We start from the raw sequence: 11722 nt of genomic DNA, 5'->3' as shown, positions 1-11722 counted from the left end.
GTCAGAATCGCTACGGTCCTCCATCAGGGTTTCCCCGACGTCGACCTGACCGGGCATAGTTCACCATCTTGCTGGTCCTAGCGTGTACGCTCTGAGTGCCGTCTCTTCTCGCATGAGAGTGAACGCCTCGGATGGCAAGCACGCATCCTTGGATGCTTTCTGTCATCCCTCATTTTACTTAAGCAAACCTTTACGTTCATTGCGCCTTTGTAGGTTTTTGTATTTTCCCAATGACTCGTGCACATGCTAGACCTCCTTGGTCCTGTTTCAAGACGGTCCTGAAAGTACCCAAAGCAATAGCTCGCTGACCGGTATAGAGTCCTCCGAGGACACGGCAGCTAACGCTCGAGGCGGGCATCGATGCCGGACCAGGTCCGACGGGAATATACCGTCCGTGCTTGCAACCGGCCGAACGCTTAAAACGCCCTATAACCATATGCGACGGTTCCATATCGTTTATACCGTCTGAAACAATTTGAATAAAATGTGCAGAGTATATAGATACTAACGCAAGCGTTTACTACAATCGACTTTAAAACACTAGACTTTCATCTAGCGCCCAAAGACTTGATTGAGCTATGCGTTTAAAGTATAATATTCAAAAAGAAGCGCGTTTTCACAACAACTTCGTCATTCGCTCAGGCATCTGGCGATACCGAGCAGATATACATGGCAGTGCTCTCACACAATGCATAGAGCGCTAAGCGGTTGGTAAACTGCGTCACGCTGCTTTTGCACCTGCGCAATATTTTGCGACTAGCTCCGGTCAAACGTTAATGAAACGAATGATCATTGCCAGAGGCTTTTGCCCACAGTATATTTATACCATGGGAGCGCACAACATTTAGTCTGCAACATTATATTGCGACATATAGCACACGCTTCATTCACTTAATATAAATGTACGTTAATGATCCTTCCGCAGGTTCACCTACGGAAACCTTGTTACGACTTTTACTTCCTCTAAATAATCAAGTTTCGGTTATCTTCCCAGCAACATCGGCAATGTCGAAACGCTGCCGCGCACCGGTCCGAAGACCTCACTAATAATAATTCAATCGGTAGTAGCGACGGGCGGTGTGTACAAAGGGCAGGGACGTAATCAACGCAAGCTTATGACTCGCGCTTACTAGGAATTCCTCGTTCATGGGGAAGAATTGCAAGCCCCAATCCCTAGCACGAAGAGGCTTCAACGGATTACCCCCGGACCATTCGGCCAAGGAAAACCTGCTGATCTCTTCAGTGTAAGCGCGCGTGCGCCCAGAACATCTAAGGGCATCACGAACCTGTTATTGCTCAATTTCGTGCGACTAAATGCCACCTGTCCCTCTAAGAAGATATATTTGTACGCCGGTAGTAAGAACCACAACCACCAACGACCGAAGCCGAAGCGGAGGGTCTTTGCGATACCGAAAGTACGCCTATTTAGCAGGCTAGAGTCTCGTTCGTTATCAGAATTAACCAGACAAATCGCTCCACCAACTAAGAACGGCCATGCACCACCACCCACCGAATCAAGAAAGACTCTCAATCTGTCAATCTTCCGGTGTCCGGACCTGGTGAGGTTTCCCGTGTTGAGTCAAATTAAGCCGCAGGCTCCACTCCTTGTAGTGCCCTTCCGTCAATTCCTTTAATGTTCAGCTTTGCAACCATACTTCCCCCGGAACCCAAAGCTTTGGTTTCCCGGAAGCTGCCCGCCGAGTCATCGGGGAACTTCGGCGGATCGCTAGCTGGCATCGTTTATGGTTAAAACTAGGGCGGGTATCTGATCGCCTTCGAACCTCTAACTTTCGTTCTTGATTGATTGAAAACACATTTGGCAAATGCTTTCGCTTCTGTCCGTCTTGCGACGATCCAAGAATTTCACCTCTAACTTCGCAATACGAATGCCCCCAGTTGTCCCTATTAATCATTACCTCGGAATTCCGAAAACCAACAAAATAGAACCGAGGTCCTATTCCATTATTCCATGCACACAATATTCAGGCGAATGAGCCTGCTTTAAGCACTCTAATTTGTTCAAAGTAAACGTACCGGCCCACCTCGACACTCGGTGAGAGCACCTTGGTAGGATTTTGAGTTGGGCCGCCTTTTTACGGGCTAAGCCCACCGTAGGACGTCCCACAGACTGCCTGTTGAACACCGCGAGGCGGTGAACCGACAGTGTGGGACACAAATTCAACTACGAGCTTTTTAACCGCAACAACTTTAATATACGCTATTAGAGCTGGAATTACCGCGGCTGCTGGCACCAGACTGGCCCTCTAATAGATCCTCGTTAAAGGATTTAAAGTGTACTCATTCCGATTACGGGGCCTCGGATGAGTCCCGTATCGTTATTTTCGTCCACTACCTCCCCGTGCCGGGAGTGGGTAATTTGCGCGCCTGCTGCCTTCCTTGGATGTGGTAGCCGTTTCTCTCTCAGGCTCCCTCTCCGGAATCGAACCCTGATTCCCCGTTACCCGTAACAACCATGGTAGTCGCAGAAACTACCATCGACAGTTGATAAGGCAGACATTTGAAAGATGCGTCGCCGGTACTAGACCGTGCGATCGGCACAAAGTTATTCAGAGTCACCAAGTCAAACGTGAGCAAGGCAAGCCCGCCACCGATTGGTTTTGATCTAATAAAAAGCATTCCTTCCATCTCTGGTCGGAACTCTATTTGCATGTATTAGCTCTAGAATTACCACAGTTATCCAAGTAATGTGGGTACGATCTAAGGAACCATAACTGATGTAATGAGCCATTCGCGGTTTCACCTTAATGTGGCTTGCACTGAGACATGCATGGCTTAATCTTTGAGACAAGCATATACTACTGGCAGGATCAACCAGGGTGCTATATATATAATAGCATAGTGCGTAAATGTCCCTCGGCGTCACCCGAGAGACCACACTTTGTATAGAAAAGTTCGATGAATATTTCTAAACAACGAATTTTCTTACATATATATATCTGAGTCGTACGATATTCCCTGAACATAACGAACAGTTTACATCGCGACTTGATATTTTATATATTCTGCTGCGCTTACACAGAGGCTAGACCTTTAACAACCGTCGAAACGGCGGTCCGTACATGAAATTTGCGGTCCGCAGACCCAGTTAATTTCAAACAGTCTCTTTACCCTTCGTTAGATTGAAAACGTCGGGGCAAATTCATTATAAGAATTCATCGTTATAACTAACTTTTATTCTCGCTCGGAGAGTATTGAGTTGATTGCATTTGTATATTTTATTTTCCGCATAAGAGTTCTTGCGTCAACGACACATGCCCGCGGATATGCTGTACAGTATGGTTGAACACTTATAAATAAGGTCCAGAACCCGGCCGTAAACCGACATCCGAACATATACGGCGTATATTATTCTAGACACGGTCTACGACAGTTTGACCTGCAGCAGCGACGGGTCGCCTCGGGTTACCGTGCGAACCATCACCGCGATGGTCTGGACAGGCTATATGGCGGGTCGCAAGAAAATAAATTCTCTAGGACGCGCAACCACTTTAGCAATTTTAGAGCACGTTGTGGTCCAAAAACAAACGTCCTCGCTTTAAAATTGAAATATGAATATTTCACTGTGTGTGAGATTGAAAATCTGCTTTCGCTGATTTTCATTTTCTTAAAACAACGCAATGAGCGAATGTTCAAATTCGCACAATTTGAATAAAATGTGCAGAGTATATAGAATACTAACGCAAGCGTTTACTACAATCGACTTTAAAACACTAGACTTTCATCTAGCGCCCAAAGAATTGATTGAGCTATGCGTTTAAAGTATAATATTCAAAAAGAACGCCGTTTTCACAACGAACTTCGTCATTCTCTCAGGCATCTGGCGATACCGAGCAGATATACATGGCAGTGCTCTCACACAATGCATAAGAGCGCTAAGCGGTTGTAAACTGCGTCACGCTGCTTTTGCACACTGCGCAATATTTTGCGACTAGCTCCGGTCAAACGTTAATGAAACGAATGATCATTGCCAGAAGCTTTTGCCCACAGTATATTATACTATAGGAGCGCACTTGATTACAGCAATAATTTGTCGAGTAATCACAAGATTTCATATTTGTGGTCAGCAGACCCAAATAATTTTAACTTGCACCGATCGAACGTTCATAAATGAATGATCCTCGGTGCGAGAAGCTTCGTCAGTTCTTCTGCACACACCCATCTATTTGACTTTAGTCCATTTGTAAAATCCTATATTATTAAAATATATAGTTTTATATTTGCGGTCCGCAGACCCAAATAATTTCAACTCGCTCCGATCAAACGTTCATAAAACGAAAGACCATCGCTGCGAGAAGCTTTGCTAGTTCTGCTACATTCACATATATTTGACCGTAGTCAATTTGTAAAATTCTATATTATTAATATATAGTAAAATTCTATATTATTAAAATATATAGATTCATATTTGCGGTCCGCAGACCCAAATAATTTCAACTCTCTCTGATCGAACGTTTAAAAACGAATGATCCTACCACCAGTTATCTATAGCCGCAAACCAGCATCCGAATATATACGGGGTATATAATTCTAGATGTGGCTCACAACATTATTAAAAGTTACGCTAATATATCATTGACAGACTAAAAGTATCGAATATGATGTAAAAACTACACCGGGGAATGATATCTGTACCCGCCCGAACAACATCGAGTACTTTAGCCTATTCCCTATATAAGGCGCGCGGCCACAGCGTAAGTATTCGACTGAGTCCCAAGCGATGTGATTTTGACCTGCGGCGAGGCGTCGCTCCGGGTTACGGTGTGAATCGTCAAGACAAAATCTGGGAAAATTTCGAACTGTGAACCCTTATGATTTTGTCGAAAATTTTGTTAGATGTTCAAACAGTTTTATATATATGGACAATATGAATTATAGTTAATTATTGAGTTTTTAGGTGTTTTTTGGTTTTTTTAAACTTTTGTATAAAATTATATTTATTGATTTTTATAGATCTCAATGAATATAAAACGAATTTATATATAGTTATATATTTTTTATAATTATTTGTTTAAATTTTCTAATTTTACATAAATGTTCAAACCAGTTTTCCTCGATTTTCTCTTAAACCGTAAAAGATACGAAAAAACTTTGTTCGTACGAAAGATGCAGAATAAAATTACGAATAAAATGGTATATAAATGGTTAGGTGTGTTCATATAATTTTCTCTAGATTTTCCGATTTTTCCAAATTTTCACGACGGCAACTCGCCTGTAGGCCACACCGTGCAAATTCGAAGTTGTGATATATGGAAAAGAACTAAGAATTTTGAGACCTTTCTAATGATGTATAATACTTTATATGTTTTCTTTAGAGAAATATCGAATCGTGAAGAGTGTTGCTCCAACCTAGCCGCACTTTGCATTTTGACATGTTAACATCTACACATATTGCTCTATAACATAAAAACCGTAAAAGATACGAAAAAACTTTGTTCGTACGAAAGATGCAGAATAAAATTACGAATAAAATGGTATATAAATGGTTAGGTGTGTTCATATAATTTTCTCTAGATTTTCCGATTTTTCCAATTTTCACGACGGCAACTCGCCTGTAGGCCACACCGTGCAAAATTTGAAGTTGTGATATATGGAAAAAGAACTAAGAATTTTGAGACCTTTCTAATGATGTATAATACTTTATATGTTTTCTTTAGAGAAATATCGAATCGTGAAGAGTGTTGCTCCAACCTAGCCGCACTTTGCATTTTGACATGTTAACATCTACACATATTGCTCTATAACATAAAAACCGTAAAAGATACGAAAAAACTTTGTTCGTACGAAAGATGCAGAATAAAATTACGAATAAAATGGTATATAAATGGTTAAGTGTGTTCATATAATTTTCTCTAGATTTTCCGATTTTTCCAAATTTTCACGACGGCAACTCGCCTGTAGGCCACACCGTGCAAAATTCGAAGTTGTGATATATGGAAAAAGAACTAAGAATTTTGAGACCTTTCTAATGATGTATAATACTTTATATGTTTTCTTTAGAGAAATATCGAATCGTGAAGAGTGTTGCTCCAACCTAGCCGCACTTTGCATTTTGACATGTTAAACTACACCTATTGCTCTATAACATAAAAACCGTAAAAGATACGAAAAAACTTTGTTCGTACGAAAGATGCAGAATAAAATGATGTATAACTCGATATATGTCATAATATATTTTTCATGAGATTTTTCAATTTTTACTTTAAATTAAAAAATGTTTGAAATTTTTCGCTGACTTTAAATTCATTTGCGGGTTATGCTTTTTTTTACAATATTGTTTCAAATGATGTAAAAAGTTAAATTAGCGAGGTGCCTCAATATGCAAAAATTTGGCCCACCCTATTGATATTTCTTAGTAAAACCCGTATATTTAACCACAGTTTTCTAAGAAACCAATGAATAGGGTGGGCCAAATCATTATAGAAGTAAAATTAAGCGATATGGGCACCTTTTCATATGAAATATATGTGTTATTTAAATGAATTTTGACTTCAAAACCATATATCGCAAATAACTCTTTAGCCAGCGAAATTTTCAATAAAATACTGTTTTTAATAAGTTAATATATTAATTTAGGCATGTGAATAATTCAAATTGATAGTTATATTTTTATTGGTAGTTTGTACGGGGGTTTTTAAATCGGGTTTAGTTTGTTGTTATTTATTTCCATCAGAGTGCGCTAGTATTTTTTTATAATAATTCTCGAAGTTTCGAAAAGAATATATTAATGTGAAAAATCGGCATAAATCTTCATTCAGTTCTCCAGTTAGACGTGAAGTATCAATGGCGAATTCTTATTTAAATTCAGGCGCAAGTGCCAGTAATTTGAATCATATGCGCTCGCATGATCAAATTACATTTGGGGAAGCAAAAGAATTTACTGGAGTAAATCTTCCGACAAGTATGGAAATTATCAGGTATTATTTTTATTTGGCCGAAAAATCAAAAAAACAAAATAAAATGTTTTCATATAAAACATTTACTCCAAATGTGGTAACGAAATTGATTCAGACGTGGGAAAAAATTGATATTCCAATTATGGAGAAACGAAGTATCGCTAGAAAATTGAACCGATTGATTGATAAATATAAAAGTACAAATAAAAGCAAGTCTACCCAAGCATCATTTCAGGAGTTTGTAGAATCCACGAAAGAATTATTTTATATTGGAAAATGCAAATGCGATTTGCGAAGATTACTGTGTTCCTGTGGACTGATCCCAGAACATTTACAAGCGTTTATGATGGATCAACATAATGAGAGGAAATCTACGATACCAGAATATATTATAAAAATGAAGATGAAGTATCAGAATCTACAATAACTAGCAATATTACTCCAGGTGAGACATATACTCCAGATGTTGATTTTGATTTTAAAAGCAGTTCGGAAAGTTCACAAAATACTTCTCATATAAAACGTGGTCCATATAGTCGAAGATATAAGGCTCCAAGCTATGCCTTAATGTGCGACAGATTTGCAATTTCTGATAGAGTTGGGTCTGGCGTGGTGACGGCAATCCTGCGTGACCTGGGCATAACGGATGATTGGGGCAATCCTGTCATTATGGATAAAAATAAAAGCGTTCGTGAGAGGCAGAAAAATAGGCAAGCTCTACACAAACGATATGATTCTTCTGAATTAATAGCATTTTCATTCGACGGCCGAAAAAATGATTCTATTACCATGGAAAAAATCGATAAGAAGTTTCACCCACGAATGATTAAAGAAGCGCATTTAGTTATTTTAAAGGAACCGAATGGCCAATTGTTGGGTTACACAAAATTGGAAAATGAAGTTTCGGAAAGTAAAGTAATCAAATTGAACGAGTTTTTCGCCGATAAAGGAATAGCTCTCGATTCTTTGATAGGCATATGTTGCGATGGTGAACCAGCAAATACAGGCGTAAAAAATGGTATTTTACGTCGATTTGAAATTCAGTTAAACAGGCCACTGCATTGGTTTGTGTGTCTTCTCCACTTTAACGAACTTCCACTTCGCCATTTATTTAACTATTTGGAAAAATCATTGACCACTGGACCACGAACAAAAACTGGAATATTAAGCAAACAAATTGAAACATGCGAAAATATACCGGTGAGTTATAACATATTTACTATTTTTAATACCCTATGTTCAAATTCAATATAATTTTTTTTTCCTATATACTTCCAGCCGGTAAAAGACTTTGAAACAATCCCACTTGAAAATTTGGCTGATATAAGTCCTGCTGAATCGACAACTGACTCAAGTTATTTAATAAAAATAGCTAACGCAGTTGCTTCTGGAGAAGTATCGACAGACTTAGCTAACATGAAACCAGGGCCAATAGCACATTCCCGTTGGCTCACGAAGGCTAGTAGGTTACTTCGGTTATATGTAACTACTAATAAGCCATCCAAAAATTTGAAAATTCTGGCAAACTACGTAATGAAAGGATATATTCCAATGTACTTTAACATTAAATATTACAACTCTGTGGTGTATGGTAGTATATTATTTTATAAATTTATTAGCTGGACGCAATATTTAGACTCGAATTTGAGACAAATTGTGAACAATGTTGCTAAAGAAAACGCAAACTATGCTCACTCGGAAAATATTTTATTAGCAATGTTGTTTGATAATAAAAAGGAAATACGAGATTCAGCTATAAGAAAAATCTTATATTACCGTAATAATGTGGAAGACCTGACGCAATTGAGAGATTACAAAACACCCGAAATAAATTTCGAATGCACCGACTATACTAATATGATAGATATGGATGATTATTCAAATATATCCGAACCAGCCTTTACGCTAAATATTCCTCATGAACATCTAGTACAATATCTACAAAGCAATGAGTGTCCATGGAGTGACCCTAAAATTCCGGTCCACATTCAGGGAACTGAGAGACATGTTCAATTACTGGCTAATGTATCAAAACGCGTATTAGAGCAAAATCGCGAAGGTGTTATGACAGCGACACTACTATCTCGTGAAAAGCATCCTCGACTGGAAAGCAAGCAAGATTTCAGATATTAATTTATTTAAATTGTATTAGCTAAATGTAAGAAATTTTATTTTAAATAAAAATGTAACTTAAAGAAATAAAAATGTTGTATTTAAACCATGTCATGTAAATAAATAATAGAATAAATATATGTCATTCCTAAAAACCCAAAAACAATATTTTTCTTCAAAAGTAGTTTGACCTGTTTCGATGCATGATTCTAGGTTAGGCTTACTCGCAAATGTCCCCTAAAAGTTTACTTGATGTAGTCTGATGTACCCGTAAGTTACTGATTTCAAAAAGCCGGAAAATGTTTTTAACCTGTTTCGATGCATGATTCTAGGTTAGGCTTACTCGCAAATGTCCCCTAAAAGTTTACTTGATGTAGTCTGATGTACCCGTAAGTTACTGATTTAAAAAGCCGGAAAATGTTTTTAACCTGTTTCGATGCATGATTCTAGGTTAGGCTTACTCGCAAATGTCCCCTAAAAGTTTACTTGATGTAGTCTGATGTACCCGTAAGTTACTGATTTCAAAAAGCCGGAAAATGTTTTTAACCTGTTTCGATGCATGATTCTAGGTTAGGCTTACTCGCAAATGTCCCCTAAAAGTTTACTTGATGTAGTCTGATGTACCCGTAAGTTACTGATTTCAAAAAGCCGGAAAATGTTTTTAACCTGTTTCGATGCATGATTCTAGGTTAGGCTTACTCGCAAATGTCCCCTAAAAGTTTACTTGATGTAGTCTGATGTACCCGTAAGTTACTGATTTCAAAAAGCCGGAATATGTTTTTAACCTGTTTCGATGCATGATTCTAGGTTAGGCTTACTCGCAAATGTCCCCTAACAGTTTACTTGATGTAGTCTGATGTACCCGTAAGTTACTGATTTCAAAAAGCCGGAAAATGTTTTTAACCTGTTTCGATGCATGATTCTAGGTTAGGCTTACTCGCAAATGTCCCCTAAAAGTTTACTAGATGTAGTTGAAATTATTATAAATACTGAATATTAAAAAGGAAATGAATATACTGAATTTTTAATAAAAGAATCGAAATATTTATAGGTTGGAAGTTACTAATTATTTAGAGTATTACAAAATTAAATAAAAATAGCAACTACGTATTGCATAGTTACATATTCTTGCAAATGTCCCCTAAAAGTTTACTAGATGTAGTTTGAAATTATATATAAATACTGAATATTTTGTTAAAAAGGAAATGAATATACTGAATATTTTATTATAAAAGAATCGAAATATTTATAGGTTGGAAGTTACTAATTATTTAGAGTATATTACAAAAATTAAATAAAAATAGCAACTTGCACGTATTTTGCACATAGACAACTTACACGTATTCTGCAAATTGACAACTTGCACGCATTCTGCAAATTGACAACTTGCACGTATTTTACACATTGACAACTTGCACGCATTTTGCATTATAGATAACTTATACGTACTTTGCTTATTAGCAACTTGTACGCATTTCCAAGAAATTTAGCAAAAAACATTCTCCCTATTCAGAATTTAATGAATTATATCATATATTTATATTAAAAAATTATGAAAAGTTTCTCTTAAAAACATATATTTCGTAAACTTACAAAATATTTATAACTATTCTCTTGACATTATGGTTATTGAAAGAAATAATGAATATTTCTAGTATTGGAATTTGTCGATAAGTTTTGATTTACGTGCTGACTCACGCACGTTGTACAAAATAGCTAGGTAGATACCGAAGAAGTGTCACATGTACAGCATGTACAAGTTTTCGACTGTCAAGCCTACTGATTGTGGCATGCTGCAATGCGACGGCTTAAGGCTTATGCTCTAATAGCGTGGGGTGACGTCAAGCCAACATGACGAATCCCCAAGCCAAGGGCTGAGTCTCAACGGATCGCAGCGTGGTAACTGCCCCGCCAGGTACCTAAGTCGTTTACAAACGATTCCGAGTCTCTACATCGAACTAGTGACCCATGATCGACCGCTATAGGCAAGACAGTTATAACGGACGGATATCGCCCCTGTCCAGCGCCCCATTCGGCTAAAAATGGCTCGTGCGATAAACGGCGTGTGCCGAATGCCTAATAAATCACATTGTATTGAGCCTTTCGACTCACGAGACTCTTAGAGATATCGTTGCTTACTTTGTCTAGAAAGGATACGGCCTTAGAGGCGTTCAGGCATAATCCCACGGATGGTAGCTTCGCACCACCGGCCGCTCGACCGAGTGCGTGAACCAAATGTCCGAACCTGCGGTTCCTCTCGTACTGAGCAGGATTACTATCGCAACGACGATTCATCAGTAGGGTAAAACTAACCTGTCTCACGACGGTCTAAACCCAGCTCACGTTCCCTATTTGTGGGTGAACAATCCAACGCTTGGCGAATTCTGCTTCGCAATGATAGGAAGAGCCGACATCGAAAGATCAAAAAGCAACGTCGATATGAACGCTTGGCTGCCACAAGCCAGTTATCCCTGTGGTAACTTTTCTGACACCTCTTGCTGAAAACTCTTCAAGCCAAAAGGATCGATAGGCCATGCTTTCGCAGTCCCTGTGCACACTGAGCAACGGGATCAAGCCAGCATTTGCCCTTTTGCTCTACGCGAGGTTTCTGTCCTCGCTGAGCTGGCCTTGGGACACCTGCGTTATTATTTGACAGATGTACCGCCCCAGTCAAACTCCCCGCCTAGCAGTTTCCT

The 11722-nt window shown here is 38.7% G+C and overlaps 1 non-coding gene and 1 pseudogene across 1 annotated transcript in view; both read right to left on the bottom strand.

Moving 5' to 3' along the window:
* Positions 1-908: 908 nt before the first annotated feature.
* On the bottom strand, positions 909-2839 carry LOC113390695 (annotated as a pseudogene).
* Positions 2840-10880: 8041 nt separating this feature from the next.
* Positions 10881-11722, bottom strand: part of LOC113390696 — a 3699-nt gene continuing 2857 nt past the window's right edge. Inside the window, exon 1 of the ribosomal RNA XR_003368291.1 lies at positions 10881-11722. This exon is cut by the window's right edge and continues 2857 nt beyond it. This is a non-coding gene — a ribosomal RNA (large subunit ribosomal RNA).

Source organism: Ctenocephalides felis, unplaced genomic scaffold, assembly GCF_003426905.1.
Source record: "Ctenocephalides felis isolate EL2017-DRISC unplaced genomic scaffold, ASM342690v1 CF-g0.4_SCAFFOLD_03602, whole genome shotgun sequence".
NCBI classification, from domain to species: Eukaryota; Metazoa; Arthropoda; class Insecta; order Siphonaptera; family Pulicidae; genus Ctenocephalides; species Ctenocephalides felis.
The sequence above is the reverse complement of the archived record's forward strand: the minus strand, read 5'-3'. Positions and strand labels throughout refer to the sequence as shown.